The sequence below is a fragment of the Pseudophryne corroboree genome, chromosome 10, assembly GCF_028390025.1.
Source record: "Pseudophryne corroboree isolate aPseCor3 chromosome 10, aPseCor3.hap2, whole genome shotgun sequence".
Lineage (NCBI taxonomy): Eukaryota > Metazoa > Chordata > Amphibia > Anura > Myobatrachidae > Pseudophryne > Pseudophryne corroboree.
The window spans coordinates 22,756,982-22,777,442 of NC_086453.1; the positions used below are offsets into that span (position 1 = coordinate 22,756,982).

General features: G+C 47.5%; 2 protein-coding genes across 3 annotated transcripts in view; one reads left to right on the forward strand and one right to left on the reverse strand.

Moving 5' to 3' along the window:
* Positions 1–20,461, reverse strand: part of LOC134965840 (sodium/potassium-transporting ATPase subunit gamma-like) — a 62,604-nt gene that overhangs the window by 39,417 nt on the left and 2,726 nt on the right. The window lies entirely within an intron of this gene.
* Positions 1–20,461, forward strand: part of LOC134965839 (Y-box-binding protein 3-like) — a 90,105-nt gene that overhangs the window by 3,169 nt on the left and 66,475 nt on the right. The window lies entirely within an intron of this gene.

The following is a 20,461-nucleotide window of genomic DNA, read 5'->3' on the forward strand; positions in this document are numbered from 1 at the left end:
ATGTCCAGAGTTCCTGTTAAATAAAGACATTTTAATTTATATTGTTTCAATTAACGTGTTTGGGGAGAACCTCTTGCCTCTCTGCCGGAAAGAAGACTAGATTGTCACATTCGCAGTTCTGCCCTGTCCGAATGGAAAATCAGATATGGGCTTTTATACGATAAAGCCGCCAATTCTGACACTCTCCTGGCTGAAGCCAGGGCCAGTAGCATGGTTACTTTCCATGTAAGATATTTCAAATCCGCCGATTTGAGTGGCTCAAACCAATGGGATTTGAGAAAATCCAAAACTACATTAAGGTCCCACGGAGCCACTGGGGCCACAACCGGGGGCTGTATATGTAGTACTCCTTTTACAAAAGTCTGGACTTCAGGAACTGAAGCCAATTCTTTCTGGAAGAAAATCGACAGGGCCGAAATTTGAACCTTAATGGACCCCAACTTGAGGCCCATAGACAATCCTGTTTGCAGGAAATGTAGGAATCGACCCAATTGAAATTCCTCCGTGGGGGCCTTCCTGGCCTCACACCACGCAACATATTTTCTCCAAATGCGGTGATAATGTTGTGCAGTCACCTCCTTCCTGGCTTTAACCAGTGTAGGAATGACCTCTTCTGGAATGCCTTTTTCCCTTAGAATTCGGCGTTCAACCGCCACGCCGTCAAACGCAGCCGCGGTAAGTCTTGAAATAGACACGGTCCCTGTTGAATCAGGTCCCATCTTAGAGGTAGAGGCCACGGATTTTCCGTGAGCATCTCCTGAAGTTCCGGGTACCAAGTTCTTCTTGGCCAATCCGGAGCCACGAGTATCGTTCTTACTCCCCTTTGCCGTATAATTCTCAGTACTTTGGGTATGAGAGGCAGAGGAGGAAACACATACACTGACTGGAACACCCACGGTGTTACCAGAGCGTCCACAGCTATTGCCTGAGGGTCTCTTGACCTGGCGCAATACCTGTCCAGTTTTTTGTTGAGGCGAGACGCCATCATATCCACCTTTGGTTTTTCCCAACGGTTCACAATCATGTGGAAGACTTCTGGATGAAGTCCCCACTCTCCCGGGTGTAGATCGTGTCTGCTGAGGAAGTCTGCTTCCCAGTTGTCCACTCCCGGAATGAATACTGCTGACAGTGCTATCACATGATCTTCCGCCCAGCGAAGAATCCTTGCAGCTTCTGCCATTGCTCTCCTGCTTCTTGTGCCGCCCTGTCTGTTTACGTGGGCGACTGCCGTGATGTTGTCCGACTGGATCAACACCGGCTGACCCTGAAGCAGGGGTTTTGCCAGGCTTAGAGCATTGTAAATCGCTCTTAGCTCCAGTATATTTATGTGAAGAGACATCTCCAGGCTTGACCATACTCCCTGGAAGTTTCTTCCCTGTGTGACCGCTCCCCAGCCTCTCAGACTGGCATCCGTGGTCACCAGGACCCAGTCCTGTATGCCGAATCTGCGGCCTTCTAACAGATGAGCACTCTGCAACCACCACAGAAGAGACACCCTTGTCCGTGGCGATAAGGTTATCCGCTGATGCATCTGCAGATGCGATCCGGACCATTTGTCCAGCAGATCCCACTGAAAAGTTTGTGCGTGGAATCTGCCGAATGGGATTGCTTCGTAAGAAGCCACCATCTTTCCCAGGACTCTTGTGCATTGATGCACAGACACTTTTCCTGGTTTTAGGAGGTTCCTGACAAGTTCGGATAACTCCTTGGCTTTCTCCTCCGGAAGAAACACCTTTTTCTGAACCGTGTCCAGAATCATTCCCAGGAACAGCAGACGTGTTGTCGGGGTCAACTGAGATTTTGGAAAATTCAGAATCCACCCGTGTTGTTGCAGCACTACTTGGGTTAGTGCTACTCCGTCCTCCAGCTGTTCTCTGGACCTTGCCCTTATCAGGAGATCGTCCAAGTAAGGGATAATTAATACGCCTCTTCTTCGCAGAAGAATCATCATTTCGGCCATTACCTTGGTAAAGACCCGAGGTGCCGTGGACAATCCAAACGGCAGCGTCTGAAACTGATAATGACAGTTTTGCACCACGAACCTGAGGTACCCTTGATGTGAAGGGCAAATTGGGACATGCAGGTAAGCATCTTTTATGTCCAGGGACACCATAAAGTCCCCTTCTTCCAGATTCGCTATCACTGCTCTGAGTGATTCCATCTTGAACTTGAATTTTTGTATGTACAGGTTCAAAGATTTCAGATTTAGAATAGGTCTTACCGAGCCGTCCGGCTTCGGTACCACAAATAGCGTGGAGTAATACCCCTTTTCCTGTTGTAGGAGGGGTACCTTGACTATCACCTGCTGAGAAAACAGCTTGTGAATGGCTTCCAATACCGTCGCCCTGTCTGAGGGAGACGTTGGCAAAGCAGACTTTAGGAACCGGCGAGGGGGAGACTTCTCGAATTCCAACCTGTAACCCTGAGATACTACCTGCAGGATCCAGGGGTCCACCTGTGAGCAAGCCCACTGCGCGCTGAAATTCTTGAGTCGACCCCCCACCGTTCCTGAGTCCGCTTGTAAAGCCCCAGCGTCATGCTGAGGGCTTTGCAGAACCCGCGGAGGGCTTCTGTTCCTGGGAAGGAGCTGCTTGCTGCCCTCTCTTACCCTTTCCTCTGCCTCGGGGCAGATATGACTGTCCTTTTGCCCGCTTCTTGTAGGACCGAAAGGACTGCGGCTGAAAAGACGGTGTCTTTTTCTGTTGGGAGGGGGTCTGAGGTAAAAAGGTGGATTTCCCGGCAGTTGCCGTGGCCACCAAATCCGATAGACCGACGCCAAATAATTCCTCCCCTTTATACGGCAATACTTCCATATGCCGTTTGGAATCCGCATCACCTGACCACTGTCGTGTCCATAAACTTCTTCGCATATAAAGAAAAGCATCCTTTAATTGCTCTAAAGTCTGTAAAATACTGTCCCTGTCCAGGGTATCAATATTTTCAGTCAGGGAATCCGACCAGATCACCCCAGCACTGCACATCCAGGCTGAGGCGATGGCTGGTCGCAGTATAACACCAGTATGTGTGTATATACTTTTTAGGCTAGTTTCCAGCCTCCTATTAGCTGGATCCTTGAGGGCGGCCGTATCAGGAGACGGTAACGCCACTTGTTTTGATAAGCGTGTGAGCGCCTTATCCACCTTAGGGGGTGTTTCCCAGCGCGCCCTAACCTCTGGCGGGAAAGGGTATAATGCCAATAACTTTTTTGAAATTAGCCCTTTTCTATCTGGGTTAACCCACGCTTCATTCAATTCCTCTGATTCAGGAAAAACTACAGGTAGTTTTTTCACCCCCCACATAATACCCCTTTTTGTGGTACTTGTAGTATCAGAGATATGCAAAGCCTCCTTCATTGCCGTGATCATATAACGTGTGGCCCTACTGGAAAATACGTTTGTTTCTTCACCGTCGACACTAGATTCAGTGTCCGTGTCTGGGTCTGTATCGACCGACTGAGGTAAAGGGCGTTTTACAGCCCCTGACGGTGTCTGAAACGCCTGGGCAGGTACTAACTGGTTTGACGGCCGTCTCATGTCGTCAACTGATTTTTGTAATGTGCTGACATTATCACGTAATTCCATAAACAAAGCCATCCATTCCGGTGTCGACTCCCTAGGGGGTGACATCACCATTACCGGCAATTGCTCTGCCTCCACACCAACATCGTCCTCATACATGTCGACACACACGTACCGACACACAGCAGACACACAGGGAATGCTCTATTGAAGACAGGACCCCACTAGCCCTTTGGGGAGACAGAGGGAGAGTTTGCCAGCACACACCCAAGCGCTATAATATATATGGGAACAACCCTATATAAGTGTTGTATCCTTATAGCAGCTTAAATATAGTAATATCGCCAAAAAAAGTGCCCCCCCCTCTCTGTTTTACCCTGTTTCTGTAGTGCAGTGCAGGGGAGAGTCCTGGGAGCCTTCCTCACAGCGGAGCTGAGCAGGAAAATGGCGCTGTGTGCTGAGGAGAATAAGCCCCGCCCCCTATTTCGGCGGGCTCTTCTCCGGAGTTTGTGAGATCTGGCAGGGGTTAAATACATCCATATAGCCTCAAGGGCTATATGTGATGTATTTTTAGCCATAAAAAGGTATTATACATTGCTGCCCAGGGCGCCCCCCCAGCGCCCTGCACCCTCCGTGACCGCTGTGTGAAGTGTGCTGACAACAATGGCGCACAGCTGCAGTGCTGTGCGCTACCTCAGGAAGACTGAAAAGTCTTCTGCCGCCTGCTTCTGGACCTCTTCCATCTTCGGCATCTGCAAGGGGGGTCGGCGGCGCGGCTCCGGGACGAACCCCAGGGTGAGACCTGTGTTCCGACTCCCTCTGGAGCTAATGGTGTCCAGTAGCCTAAGAAGCCAATCCATCCTGCACGCAGGTGAGTTCACTTCTCTCCCCTAAGTCCCTCGATGCAGTGAGCCTGTTGCCAGCAGGACTCACTGAAAATAAAAAACCTAAAAACTTTTTCTAAGCAGCTCTTTAGGAGAGCCACCTAGATTGCACCCTGCTCGGACGGGCACAAAAACCTAACTGAGGCTTGGAGGAGGGTCATAGGGGGAGGAGCCAGTGCACACCACCTGATCCTAAAGCTTTATTTTTGTGCCCTGTCTCCTGCGGAGCCGCTAATCCCCATGGTCCTGACGGAGTCCCCAGCATCCACTAGGACGTTAGAGAAAGCCCATTGAAAATGCATTGGAAAGCGGCACCATTAGAGGTGCCGCTTTCATACAGGGATGTACTGTCAACACATGAAAGCACGCCCCTGTCAGTGAGGTCACAGTGATTGGCCAGCAGATCCGTCACTGGATCCGCTGTCAATCACTGTGTGGGCGCGGCGGAGGTGTGGGCGTCGGCAGAGGTGCTGGTGGCGGAGGTGCGGGCGGCGGTAGGCAGCGGAGGTGCGGGTGGCGGTGCAGAGTTTGGCAGAGGAGCGGTATCAATTTTAAAAATGGCGCCTCAGTGTCATTTTTGAAATTCAAGATGGCCGCCGCGAGCCAATCACAGCTTGCTGCGTCATCGCCCCGCCCCTTCCAGCTGACTTATATAAGTCAGCGTGAGGCAACGTCGCGTCAGTCCGACGGCGGAGGAGGAGCAGAGAAGAGCTCCTGAAGGCAGAAGACGCCGGAAGTCCTGGATGGGCGGCGGCTATGCAAAAGAGCTTAAAGGCCGCTGCCCCCATGTGAAGACCCTGTCTAATAAACTATTTTTTTTAAAGACAGTGTGGTGTTTTTATTTTAATATTTTCTTTACAGGTGGACAACAGGTGCCAGCGGGCCATTTATGTCCGGGCATGCTGGCAATTGTGGTTCTCAAAGTGCCAGCATGCTGGGGCAGGCTTGCTGGGACCTGTGAGCCGCCTGTAAAGAACAATATTAACAATGAACCCCGCACCCACCGTCACCAGAGCTGCTTGTGCCTCCCCAGCCACTGACCTCACCGCACGCCACTGGCACAACCTATGGATACAGGATCTACATCCCCAACATAACATGAACACTGAGCATCAATGCATCATAAATAGCATCCTCCAATAAACCTCAGCTAGTACGACATACAGTATATGACAAACATGATGGAGATTCTGAGAGATGCATCTGATATGACTAACATGAGATGTACTAAAGTGCAGTGGATGTTAATAAATACAGACATTTGCAGGCACACATTTTCTAGTAATAGTTCTTTGACAATTATGTCCCTGGACATCAGACGTTGGTGGGTGCTGCATAAATCCATAACCTATAGTATAGTTAATTTAATGTGTAATAAATGTTACACAGGTGATATGACCGGTATTCCCGCTTTAGCTTCCACACTAATTATAAAAGTCAGCTCCCGATGGTTACATGCCCGTAGAGCAGGGGTGGGGAACCTTTTTTCTACCGAGGGCCATTTGGATATTTATAGAATCCTTCGGGGGCCATACAAAAATTCTCAACCTAAAAAATTACCCTGCCCCCCAGTAGGTCTGCCCCTTAGAGGTACTGTGCGCGCCCAAAAAATGTGTGTGGCCAGTTAAAATGGGACGTGATACACATATGCCCCCAATAGTGCGGTGCCAGATCCACAATTGCCCCCACAGTGCCAGGTATACAAATGCCCCCACAGTGCCAGGTATACAAATGCCCCCCACAGTGCCAGGTTTACAGATGTCCCCACGGTGCCAGGTATACAGATGCCCCCACAGTGCCAGGTATACAAATGCCCCTCACAGTGCCAGGTATACAGATGTCCCCACAGGGCCAGGTATACAGATGCCCCCACAGGGCCAGGTATACAGATGCCCCCACAGTGCCAGGTATACAGATGCCCCCACAGTGCCAGGTATACAGATGCCCCCACAGTGCCAGGTATACAGATGCCCCCACAGTGCCAGGTATACAAATGCCCCCACAGTGCCAGGTATACAAATGCCCCACAGTGCCAGGTATACAAATGCCCCACAGTGCAAGGTATACAGATGCCCCCACAGTGCCAGGTATACAGATGCCCCCACAGTGCCAGGTATACAGATGCCCCCACAGTGCCAGGTATACAAATGCCCCCACAGTGCCAGGTATACAGATGCCCTCCCCTCTCCCCTCCGTGCTGCTTACCGTGGGACACGAAGGAGAGCGCGGCTGTCGGGTGGGAGCGGCGTCGTGTAGTACTTCAAACCAGCCGCCGGTTCGAGAGCCAATCAGAGCTCACGGACCGGCAGCCGCGGCTCCTGATTGGCTGCCGGTCCGCGAGCTCTGATTGGCTCACGGACCGGCGGCTGGTTTGAAGTACTACACGCCCCCGCTCCCACTCGACAGCCGCGCTCTCCTACGTCTCCCTGTTCTAACAGCTGAGACACGCTGCCGCCGGACTGAGCGGCAGCGTGTCTCACTGACACAAGCTGGTGGGCCGGACCAAACGGCTTCGCGGGCCGTATACGGCCCGCGGGCCGGAGGTTCCCCACCCCTGCCGTAGAGTAAGTATGGAGTAAGGCGGTTTGTGCTGAAATCGGTATGATTTACCGGTAGGTGGGATGCCGGCTATCCATATCCCGAAAGCGGCATCCTGCCCGCCAGAATGCCGGCAGTGAGGTGAGCGCAAAAAGTCCCCTTGCAGTTTCGCTGTGCTTGCCACGTGTGGGAATAGTCCTGCTTTGCCAGGATTCCGTCTGGCGGCTTTGTTGGCTGGCGGGATATCAGCGTCAATATCCTGACCTGCGGGATCCTGACAGCAGGCAAATTGAATGGATCCCACATAGTGAGACTTCCCAAATTATCCAGAATCTGGGACCTTAACACTTCACTAGTATGAAAAGACACTAATCGTGTGACACAGGGGGAACTGAGGGGACACAAATGAATGCGACACAGGTGGAACTGAGTGGACACTAATGAATGCAACACAGGTGGAACCGAGTGGACACTAATTAATGTGACACAGGTGGAACTGAGTGGACACTAATGAATGCGACACAGGTGGAACTGAGTGGACACTAATGAATGCAACACAGGTGGAACTGAGTGGACACTATTGAATGTGACACAGGTGGACACTAATGAATGTGACACAGGTGGAACTGAGCGGACACTAAGGAATGCAACACAGGTGAAACTGATTGGACACTAATGAATGCGACACAGGTGGAACTGAGTGGACACTAATGAATGCGACACAGGTGGAACTGAGTGGACCCTATTGAATGCGACACAGGTGGAACTGAGTGGACACTATTGAATGCGACACAGGTGGAACGGAGTGGACACTAATGAATGCGACACAGGTGGACACTAATAAATGCAACACAGGTGAAACTGATTGGACACTAATGAATGCGACACAGGTGGAACTGAGTGGACACTAATGAATGCGACACAGGTGGAACTGAGTGGACACTAATGAATGCGACACAGGTGGAACTGAGTGGACCCTATTGAATGCGACACAGGTGGAACTGAGTGGACACTATTGAATGCGACACAGGTGGAACTGAGTGGACACTATTGAATGCGACACAGGTGGAACTGAGTGGACACTAATTAATGTGACACAGGTGGAACTGAGTGGACACTAATGAATGCGACACAGGTGGACACTAATAAATGCAACACAGGTGGAACTGAGTGGACACTAATGAATGCGACACAGGTGGACACTAATGAATGCGACACAGGTTAACTAAGTGGACACTAATTAATGTGACACATGTGGAACTGAGTGGACACTAATGAATGAGACACAGGTTGAACTAAATGGACACTAATGAATGCGACACAGGTGGAAATGAGTGGACACTAATGAATGCGACAGGTGGAACTGAGTGGACACTAGTGAATGCGATACAGGTGGACACTAATGAATGTGACACAGGTAGAACTGAGTGGACACTAATGAATGCGACACAGGTTGAACTAAATGGACACTAATGAATGCGACACAGGTGGACACTAATGAATGTGACACAGGTGGAACTGAGTGGACACTAATGAATGCGACACAGGTGGAACTGAGTGGATACTACTGAATGCGACACAGGTGGACACTAATGAATGTGACACAGGTGGAACTGAGTGGACACTAAGGAATGCAACACAGGTGGACCTGAGTGGACACTAATGAATGCGACACAGGTGGAACTGAGTGGACACTAATGCGACACAGGTGGAACTGAGTGGACACTATTGAATGCGACACAGGTGGAACTGAGTGGACCCTATTGAATGCGACACAGGTGGAACTGAGTGGACCCTATTGAATGCGACACAGGTGGAACTGAGTGGACACTAATGAATGCGACACAGGTGGAACTGAGTGGACACTAATGAATGCGACACAGCTTGAACTAAGTGGACACTAATGAATGCGACACAGGTGGAACTGAGTGGACACTATTGAATACGACACAGGTGGACACTAATGAATGTGACACAGGTGGAACTGAGTGGACACTACTGAATGCGACACAGGTGGAACTGAGTGGACACTAATGAATGCGACACAGGTGGAACTGAGTGGACACTAATGAATGCGACACAGGTGGAACTGAGTGGACACTAATGAATGACATGGAGGGGGGGGGGCTGAGGGTACTCTAGCAAATACAATATTTGGGAAGACATCAAAAAAACTCTACACAAGAAAAGGGATGCTAATGAATGTGATACATGAGGAAATGAGAGAAATCTAATGAGTTTGACCAAGGGAGAATGGGAGAGACATTAACCAACGTGACGTGCGGAAATGAGGGGACGCTAATAAATATGTCACAGGAGGAAATTAGGGGAAACTGATGATTGTGACACAGGAGGAGCTTAGTGGACTCAAATGAATGTGACACAGTAGTAACTAAGAGAAATTTATGAATGCAACACAGGGGTAACTGAGGACACACAAATGAACGTGGCACAGGTGGATCTGATAGGACACTAATGGTTTTAGTATAATGAGAATTGGAGAGACACTGATGCACATGGCTCAAGAGGAATAAGAGGACAATACTGAATGTGGCACAGGGGGAACTGATAGGACACTAATAGTGTTGGTATAATTTATTTATTTATTTATTCATGAACAGTTTCTTATATAGCGCAGCATAATCCGTTGCGCTTTACAATTAGAACAGTAATAGAACAAAACTGGGTAAAAACAGACAGACATAGAGGTAGGAAGGCCCTGCTCGTAAGCTTACAATCTATAGTATAATAAGAATGAGAGGACACTACTGAATGTGGCACAAGGGGAACTGATAGGACACTAATAATGTTGGTATAATGAGAATGAGAGGACACTACTGAATGTGGCACGGGGGGAACTGATAGGACAGTAATAATATTGGTATAATGAGAATGAGAGGACTCTACTGAATGTGGCACGGGGGGAACTGATAGGACACTAATAGTGTCGGTATAATGAGAATGAGCGAACACTACTGAATGAGGCAGGAGGGGACCTGATAGGACACTAATAATGTTGGTATAATGAGAATGAGAGGACACTACTGAATGTTGCACGGGAGTAACTGATAGGACACTAATAATGTTGGTATAAAGCAAATGAGAGGACTCTACTGAATGTGGCACGGGGGGAACTGATAGGACACTAATAGTGTTGGTAGAATGAGCGGACACTACTGAATGTGGCACGAGGGGAACTGATAGGACACTAATAATGTTGCTATAATGGGAATGAGAGGACACTACTGAATGTGGCACGGGGGAACTGATAGGACACTAATAGTGTTGGTAGAATGAGAGGACACTACTGAATGTGGCACAAGGGGAACTGATAGGACACTAATAATGTTGGTATAATGAGAATGAGAGGACACTACTGAATGTGGCACGGGGGGGACTGATAGGACAGTAATAATGTTGGTATAATGAAAATGAGAGGACTCTACTGAATGTGGCACGGGGGGAACTGATAGGACACTAATAGTGTCGGTATAATGAGAATGAGCGAACACTACTGAATGTGGCACGGGGGGGACTGATAGGACAGTAATAATGTTGGTATAATGAAAATGAGAGGACTCTATTGAATATGGCACGAGGGGAACTTATAGGACACTAATAGTGTCGGTATAATGAGAATGAGCGGACAATACTGAATGTGGCACGAGGGGAACTGATAGGACACTAATAGTGTCGGTATAATGAGAATGAGCGGACACTACTGAATGTGGCACGGGGGTAACTGATAGGACACTAATAATGTTGCTATAATGGGAATGAGAGGACACTACTGAATGTGGCACGGGGGAACTGATAGGACACTAATAGTGTTGCTATAATGGGAATGAGAGGACACTACTGAATGTGGCACGGGGGAACTGATAGGACACTAATAGTGTTGGTAGAATGAGAGGACACTACTGAATGTGGCACGAGGGGAACTGATAGGACACTAATAATGTTGGTATAATGAGAATGAGAGGACACTACTGAATGTGGCACGGGGGTAACTGATAGGACACTAATAATGTTGGTATAATGAGAATGAGTGAACACTACTGAATGAAACAGGAGGGGACCTGATAGGACACTAATAGTGTTGGTATAATGAGAATGAGCGGACACTACTGAATGTGGCACGGGGGAACTGATAGGACACTAATAGTGTTGGTAGAATGAGAGGACACTACTGAATGTGGCACGAGGGGAACTGATAGGACACTAATAATGTTGGTATAATGAGAATGAGAGGACACTACTGAATGTGGCACGGGGGTAACTGATAGGACACTAATAATGTTGGTATAATGAGAATGAGCGAACACTACTGAATGAAACAGGAGGGGACCTGATAGGACACTAATAGTGTTGGTATAATGAGAATGAGCGGACACTACTGAATGTGGCACGGGGGAACTGATAGGACACTAATAGTGTTGGTAGAATGAGAGGACACTACTGAATGTGGCACGAGGGGAACTGATAGGACACTAATAATGTTGGTATAATGAGAATGAGAGGACACTACTGAATGTGGCACGGGGGTAACTGATAGGACACTAATAATGTTGGTATAATGAGAATGAGCGAACACTACTGAATGAAACAGGAGGGGACCTGATAGGACACTAATAGTGTTGGTATAATGAGAATGAGCGGACACTACTGAATGTGGCACGAGGGGAACTGATAGGACACTAATAATGTTGCTATAATGGGAATGAGAGGACACTACTGAATGTGGCACGGGGGAACTGATAGGACACTAATAGTGTTGGTAGAATGAGAGGACACTACTGAATGTGGCACAAGGGGAACTGATAGGACACTAATAATGTTGGTATAATGAGAATGAGAGGACACTACTGAATGTGGCACGGGGGGAACTGATAGGACAGTAATAATGTTGATATAATGAGAATGAGAGGACTCTACTGAATGTGGCACGGGGAGAACTGATAGGACAGTAATAATGTTGATATAATGAGAATGAGAGGACTCTACTGAATGTGGCACGGGGAGAACTGATAGGACACTAATAGTGTCGGTATAATGAGAATGAGCGAACACTACTGAATGAGGCAGGAGGGGACCTGATAGGACACTAATAATGTTGGTATAATGAGAATGAGAGGACTCTACTGAATGTGGCACGAGGGGAACTGATAGGACACTAACAATGTTGCTATAATGGGAATGAGAGGACACTACTGAATGTGGCACGGGGGAACTGATAGGACACTAATAGTGTTGGTAGAATGAGAGGACACTACTGAATGTGGCATGAGGGGAACTGATAGGACACTAATAATGTTGGTATAATGAAAATTAGAGGACTCTACTGAATGTGGCACGGGGGGAACTGATAGGACACTAATAGTATCGGTATAATGAGAATGAGCGAACACTACTGAATATGGCACGAGGGGAACTGATAGGACACTAATAGTGTCGGTATAATGAGAATGAGCGGACACTACTGAATGTGGCAGGAGGGGAACTGATAGGACACTAATAGTGTCGGTATAATGAGAATGAGCGGACACTACTGAATGCGGCACGAGGGGAACTGATAGGACACAAATAATGTTGCTATAATGGGAATGAGAGGACACTACTGAATGTGGCACGGGGGTAACTGATAGGACACTAATAATGTTGGTATAATGAAAATGAGAGGACTCTACTGAATGTGGCACGGGGGGAACTGATAGGACACTAATAGTGTGGGTATAATGAGAATGAGCAAACACTACTGAATGTGGCACGAGGGGAACTGATAGGACACTAATAGTGTCGGTATAATGAGAATGAGCGGACACTACTGAATGTGGCACGAGGGGAACTGATAGGACACTAATAATGTTGCTATAATGGGAATGAGAGGACACTACTGAATGTGGCACGGGGGAACTGATAGGACACTATTAGTGTTGGTAGAATGAGAGGACACTACTGAATGTGGCATGAGGGGAACTGATAGGACACTAATAATGCTGGTATAATGAAAATGAGAGGACTCTACTGAATGTGGCACGGGGGGAACTGATAGGACACTAATAGTATCGGTATAATGAGAATGAGCGAACACTACTGAATATGGCACGAGGGGAACTGATAGGACACTAATAGTGTCGGTATAATGAGAATGAGCGGACACTACTGAATGTGGCAGGAGGGGAACTGATAGGACACTTATAGTGTTGCTATAATGGGAATGAGAGGACACTACTGAATGTGGCACGGGGGAACTGATAGGACACTTATAGTGTTGCTATAATGGGAATGAGAGGACACTACTGAATGTGGCACGGGGGAACTGATAGGACACTAATAGTGTTGGTAGAATGAGAGGACACTACTGAATGTGGCACGAGGGGAACTGATAGGACACTAATAATGTTGGTATAATGAGAATGAGAGGACACTACTGAATGTGGCACGGGGGTAACTGATAGGACACTAATAATGTTGGTATAATGAAAATGAGAGGACTCTACTGAATGTGGCACGGGGGAACTAATAGGACACTAATAGTGTCGGTATAATGAGAATGAGAGGACACTACTGAATGTGGCACGAGGGGAACTGATAGGACACTAATAATGTTGGTATAATGAGAATGAGAGGACACTACTGAATGTGGCACGGGGGGAACTGATAGGACACTAATAATGTTGGTATAATGAAAATGAGAGGACTCTACTGAATGTGGCACGGGGGGAACTGATAGGACACTAATAGTGTGGGTATAATGAGAATGAGCAAACACTACTGAATGTGGCACGAGGGGAACTGATAGGACACTAATAGTGTCGTTATAATGAGAATGAGCGGACACTACTGAATGTGGCACGAGGGGAACTGATAGGACCCTAATAATGTTGCTATAATGGGAATGAGAGGACACTACTGAATGTGGCACGGGGGAACTGATAGGACACTAATAGTGTTGGTAGAATGAGAGGACACTACTGAATGTGGCACGGAGGTAACTGATAGGACACTAATAGTGTTGGTATAATGAGAATGAGAGGACACTACTGAATGTGGCACGAGGGGAACTGATAGGACACTAATAATGTTGGTATAATGAGAATGAGAGGACACTGCTGAATGTGGCACGAGGGGAACTGATAGGGCACTAATAATGTTGGTATAATGAGAATGAGAAGACACTACTGAATGTGGCACAGGGGGAACTGATAGGACACTAATAATGTTGGTATAATGAGAATGAGAGGACACTACTGAATGTAGCACGGGGGAAATGGGAGGACACTATCAGTTGTGATGGTGTATTAGCATGAAAGCCATCAATCTTGAGCACCCAGCAAGGTTGTGTCAATAAGCAATAGGGTATCTGAACGGTGTCACCCAGTCCTCACAGATCCCCAAATACCATGAGAAAGATCATTCCCACATCTTTCTTATAAGGCCACACTGGCCATCTTGGGTCAGGCTCATAGGCCCAGAATCTGGATAGTGATACACTTAGTTTATCTGCGTTTTGTTGGTGTAACGCACACTGGCCCTCATTCGGAGTTGTTCGCTCGCTAGCTGATTTTAGCAGCAATGCACACGCTAGGCCGCCGCCCTCTGGGAGTGTATCTTAGCTTAGCAGAATAGCGAACGAAAGATTAGCAGAATTGCTACTAAATAATTCTTAGCAGTTTCTGAGTAGCTCCAGACCTACTCCTAGATTGTGATCACCTCAGTCCATTTAGTTCCTGGTTTGACATCACAAACACGCCCTGCGTTCGGCCAGCCACTCCCCCGTTTCTCCAGACACTCCTGCGTTTTTCCCTGACACGCCTGCGTTTTTTAGCACACTCCCGGAAAATGCTCAGTTACCTCCCAGAAACGCCCCTTTCCTGTCAATCATTTACCGATCAGCAGAGCGACTGAATAGCGCCGCAGAATCCACAGCAAATCTGCAAAATGTTTAGTTAAATAACTAAACGCATGCGCCCTGCATGCCTTGCGCATGCGCAATTAGCAACAAACTGCAGCATAGCGAAAATCAGCAACGAGCGAACAACTCGGAATGACCCCCACTGTACTCTTGGGCCGAGTGAGGCTGGTAATCTGCATACAGTCTGTAATTCTCATATGATAGTGTAGATTACATTCACAAACACTGTGCAGTCTATTTCCCAGCGTCACCAGTTAATCTGGAGCGAGAGAGCTAGAGAGAAGCCATTGAGATGCTTTGGCTAATTAACGAAGTGATGCAGCTATTTAACAGTAAAGTCATTATTTTTATAGGTCAGTGGCCTGGGTGAGTCTTCTCATTACCTGACAACAGCTGTCCAGCCTGCTCCGGCCCCCAGTCCAGCACACAGCACAGCTTGGGGGGAGGTCACTGGAGCTTTTCATCAATTACAGTTAGGATATACTGTAATGCGTCTGCAGAGTTCTGGAGGAGGCTTGGCCAGTCCTAGGAGCTGACAGACCAGCGTTTCTATAGCTCTAACCTGAATAGACTCCAGAAATACATACATTCTCCATCACTGCAATGGTGCTGGTAATGTGTGCTGTGCAGCCAGCGTGAATTAGGTTTTATTACTGTCATTTGCACTAAACCGGGATCCGGTCTGAAGATCGACAGTGTCTAGGTCGACAATGTTTAGGTCGACCACTATAGGTCGACAGTCACTAGGTCGACATGGATGGAAGGTCGACAGGGTTTCTAGGTCGACATGTGCTAGGTCGACAGGTCTAAAGGTCGACATGAGTTTTTCAAAAAAAAATTCTTTTTTTTTATTTTTTCATACTTAATGATCCACGTGGACTACGATTGGAACGGTAAAGTGTGCCGAGCGAAGCGGTAGCGGAGCGAAGGCACCATGCCCGAAGCATGGCGAGTGAAGCGAGCCATGCAAGGGGACGCGGTGCACTAATTTGGGATCCCGGTCACTCTACGAAGAAAACGACAAAAAAAAAAAAATCCTCATGTCGACCTTTAGACCTGTCGACCAAGCACATGTCGACCTAGAAACCCTGTCGACCTTCCATCCATGTCGACCTAGTGACTGTCGACCTATAGTCGTCGACCTAAACATTGTCGACCTAGACACTGTCGATTTGATGAACCACACCCCACTAAACCAGTGGTGCTCAGCTGCTTAAAGAGGCAATTCCTAATTGAATGTATTGCATAATCAGTCACCCTAAAGGCTGATACTGGGACCCCACTTTTGGGTGGGATTCGGTGAAATCCGGACCCCTTTTGGGTTGTGCACTTCTGCAGTAGAATGATCAACTCTGGTGTTAGATTGCGGGCTACATCGATACATATACTAGGAATAAACTGACTTTGTGACAGGGTATATTTCTTCATCCCAGTACTGCAGTAGTATCTCAACTATTTGTGCTTAGTGGTAAGGTAGTGGCATATGTGTGACATATATATAGTGAGAGAGAGAGAGAGAGAGAGAGAGAGAGAGAGAGAGAGAGAGAGAGAGAGAGAGAGGTTGAGATGTACAGATTATTTAATAGATATTGTGTAAAGAACTCTCTATATAATGTTAGATAGACAGACAGACAGACAGACAGACGGACGGACAGACAGACAGACAGACAGACAGACAGACAGACAGACAGACAGACAGACAGACAGACAGACAGACAGACAGACAGACAGACAGACAGACAGACAGACAGACAGACAGACAGACAGACAGACAGATAAGAGATAGATAGATAGATAGAGACAGATAAGAGATAGATAGATAGATAGATAGATAGATAGATAGATAGATAGATAGATAGATAGATAGATAGATAGATAGATAGATAGATAGATAGATAGATAGAGAGATAGATATGAGATAGATAGATCATACTTGCCGACATTCTGGCTGCTCTCTGCGGGAGAGAGCAGCCAGGTCGGCTCAGCAGGGGGGCAGGGGCAGGCTGTGACGTGGGGAGGAGGTGGACCGGAGGCGGGACGGGGGCGGATCAGGGGCGGGACGGGGGCGGAGTTACCACATCACGTCCTTTAAGCCACGCCCCCCGCTCTGTAATGCCGCGATCCCCGGCATTACACTGCAGGGGGCGTGGCTATGATGACGCGATTCCGCAAGAATCGCGTCATCAACTGCCCGGACCGCCCACTTTACACAGTAAGTGGGCGGATGGGCAGGGTGACACCTGGTTCCGGGAGACTTGCCTGCTCTTCCGTGGGGCCGGGAGGGTCACCCGATTTTCGGGAGCCTCCCGGCCATTCCGGGAGAGTAGGCAAGTATGAGATAGATAGATAGATAGATAGATAGATAGATAGATAGATAGATAGATAGATAGATAGATAGATAGATAGATAGATAGATAGATAGATAGATGCTTGGAATTGTTGTAGCCTAAGTATGTCACTCTACAGAGAATCTAGGACACATAGGGGGTCAATCCGAGTTGATCGCTAGCTGCTTTCGTTCGCTGCGCAGCGATCAGGCAAAAAAATCAGCACTTCTGCGCATGCGTCGCAATGCGCACACACGTCGTACTCTTACAGCGAACGATGTAGTTTCACACAAGGTCTACTGAAGCATTTCAGTCGCACTGCTGGCCGCAGAGTGATTGACAGGAAGAGGGCGTTTCTGGGTGTCCACTGACCGTTTTCAGAAAGTGTTCGGAGAAACGCAGGCGTGCCAGGAAAAATGCAGGCGTGCCAGGAAAAACGCAGGCGTGGCTGGGCGAACGCAGGGCATGTTCGTGATGTCAAAACAGGAACTGAATAGTCTGAAGTGATCGCAAGCGCCGAGTAGATCTGAAGCTACTCTGAAACTGCACAAAATTATTTTGTAGCCGCTCTGCGATCCTTTCATTCGCACTTCTGCTAAGCTAAAATACACTCCTAGTGGGCGGCGGCATAGCGTTTGCACGGCTGCTAAAAACTGCTAGCGAGCGATCAACTCGGAATTACCCCAATAGTGCACACTCCAATTCCCAATACTTGAATCTGTTTTCAGTCACACATCAGCCTGCCTGCCCCAGAAACCTCTATGTTTTCCAAGAATCCTGCGTTTCATTCTGTTGTTGGATAATAATGGCCGCATAGAATTAAGAGTTATATAAGTCATTGCAAAGTACTTTGAATGGATGTGCATGGATGAATGACTTACATATGCCATTATATTTTCAGTATATACAACTATACATTTCTCCTCATTCTGCAGTACAGACACCTATACATTTCTCCTCATTCTGCAGTATAGACACCTATACATTCCCATCACTGTACAGTACATACAACTGTACATTTCCTCTCATTCTGCAGTATATTCACCTATCCGGAACCTATACATTTACCCTCACTCACATGGCAGCATATACACCTGTCCGAAACCTACTGTATACATTTACCCTCACTCACATGTCAGCATATACACCTTTCCGGAACCTATACATTTCTCCTCACTCACACTGCAGTATAGACACCTATACATTTCCCTTTGCATTGCAGTATAGACACTTATACATTTCCCCTTGTGCTGCAGTGTAGACACCTATATATATTCACCTCACAGTGCAGTACAGACACCTATATATTTCCTCCTGTGTTGCAGTATAGACACATATATATTTCCCCTCGCAGTGCAGTATAGACACATATACATTTTCCCTTGCACTGCAGTATAGACACCTATAAATTTCTCCTCATTCTGCAGTATAGACACCTATACAATCCCCCTAACTCTGCAGGATAGACACCTATACATTCCCCGTCACTCTGCAGTATAGACACCTATACATTTCCTCTTGTTCACTCTGCCGTATAGACACCTATACATTTCCTCTTTCTGCAGTAAAGACACCTATACATTCCCCCTTGTGCTGCAGTATAGACACCTATACATTTCCCCCGTGCTGCAGTACAGACACCTATACATTTCCCCTCATGCTGCAGTATAGACACCTATACACTTCCCCTCTCTCTGCAGAATAGACACCTATACACATCCCCCTCCCTGCAGTATAGACACCTATACACTTCCTCTCTCTCTCTCTCTCTCTCTCTCTCTCTCTCTCTCTGCAGTATAAACACCTACACATTTTCCCCTCCCTGCAGTACAGACACCTATACACTTCTTCTCTCTCCGTGCAGTATAGACACCTATACATGTCCCCTCTTTCTGCAGTTTAGCCACCTATACAATTCCTCTCTCTCTCTCTCTGCAGTATAGACATGTATACACTTCCCCTCATTCTGCAGTATAGACACCTATACACTTCCCCTCTCTCTGCAGTATAGACACCTATACACTTTCCCTCTCTCTCTCTGCAGTACAGACACCTATACACTTCCCCTCTCTCTGCAGTATAGACACATATACACTTCCCCTCTCTCTGCAGTACACACACCTATACACTTCCTCTCTCTTTGCTGTATAGACACCTATACACTTCCTCTCTCTTTGCCGTACACACACCTATACACTTCCTCTCTCTCTGCAGTACACACACCTATACACTTCCCCTCTCTGCAGTATAGACACCTATACACTTCCCCTCTCTCTGCAGTACACACACCTATACACTTCCTCTCTCTTTGCCGTACACACACCTATACACTTCCTCCCTCTCTCTCTCTCTGCAGTACACACCTATACACTTCCTCTCTCTTTGCCGTATAGACACCTATACACTTCCTCTCTCTGCAGTATAGACACCTATACACTTCCCCTTTCCCTGCAGTATGGACACCTATACACTTCCTCTCTCTCTCTCTCTCTCTGCAGTATGGACACCTATACACTTCCTCTCTCTCTGCAGTATAGACACCTATACACTTCCCCTCTCTTTGTAGTATAGACACCTATACACTTCCTTCTCTCTGCAGTATAGACACCTATACACTTCCCCTCATTCTGCAGTATAGACACCTATACACTTCCCCTCTCTCCGCAGTATAGACACCTAAATACTGCCTCTCTCTCTCTGCAGTACAGACACCTATAGACTTTCTCTCTCCCTGCAGTATGGACACCTATACACTTCCCCCTCCCTGCAGTACAGACACCTATACACTTCCCCTCTCTCTGCAGTATAGACACCTATACACTTCCCCTCTCTCTGCAGTATAGACACCTATACACTTCCCCTCATTCTGCAGTATAGACACCTATACACTTCCCCTCTCTCTGCAGCATAGACACCTACACACTTCCTCTCTCTCTGCAGTATAGACACTTATACACTTGCCCTCATTCTGCAGTATAGACACCTATACACTTCCCCTCTCTCTGCAGTATAGACAACTATACAATTCCTCTCTCTCTCACTCTGCAGTATAGACACCTATACACTTCCCTTCTCTCTCTGCAGTATAGGCACCTATACACTTCCCCTCTCTCTGCAGTATAGACACCTATGCACTTCCTCTCTCTCTGCAGTATAGACACATATACACTTCCCCTCTCTCTGCAGTATAGACACCTATACACTTCCCCTCTCTCTGCAGTACAGACACCTATACACTTCCCCTCACCCTGCAGTACACACCTATACACTTCCCCTCAC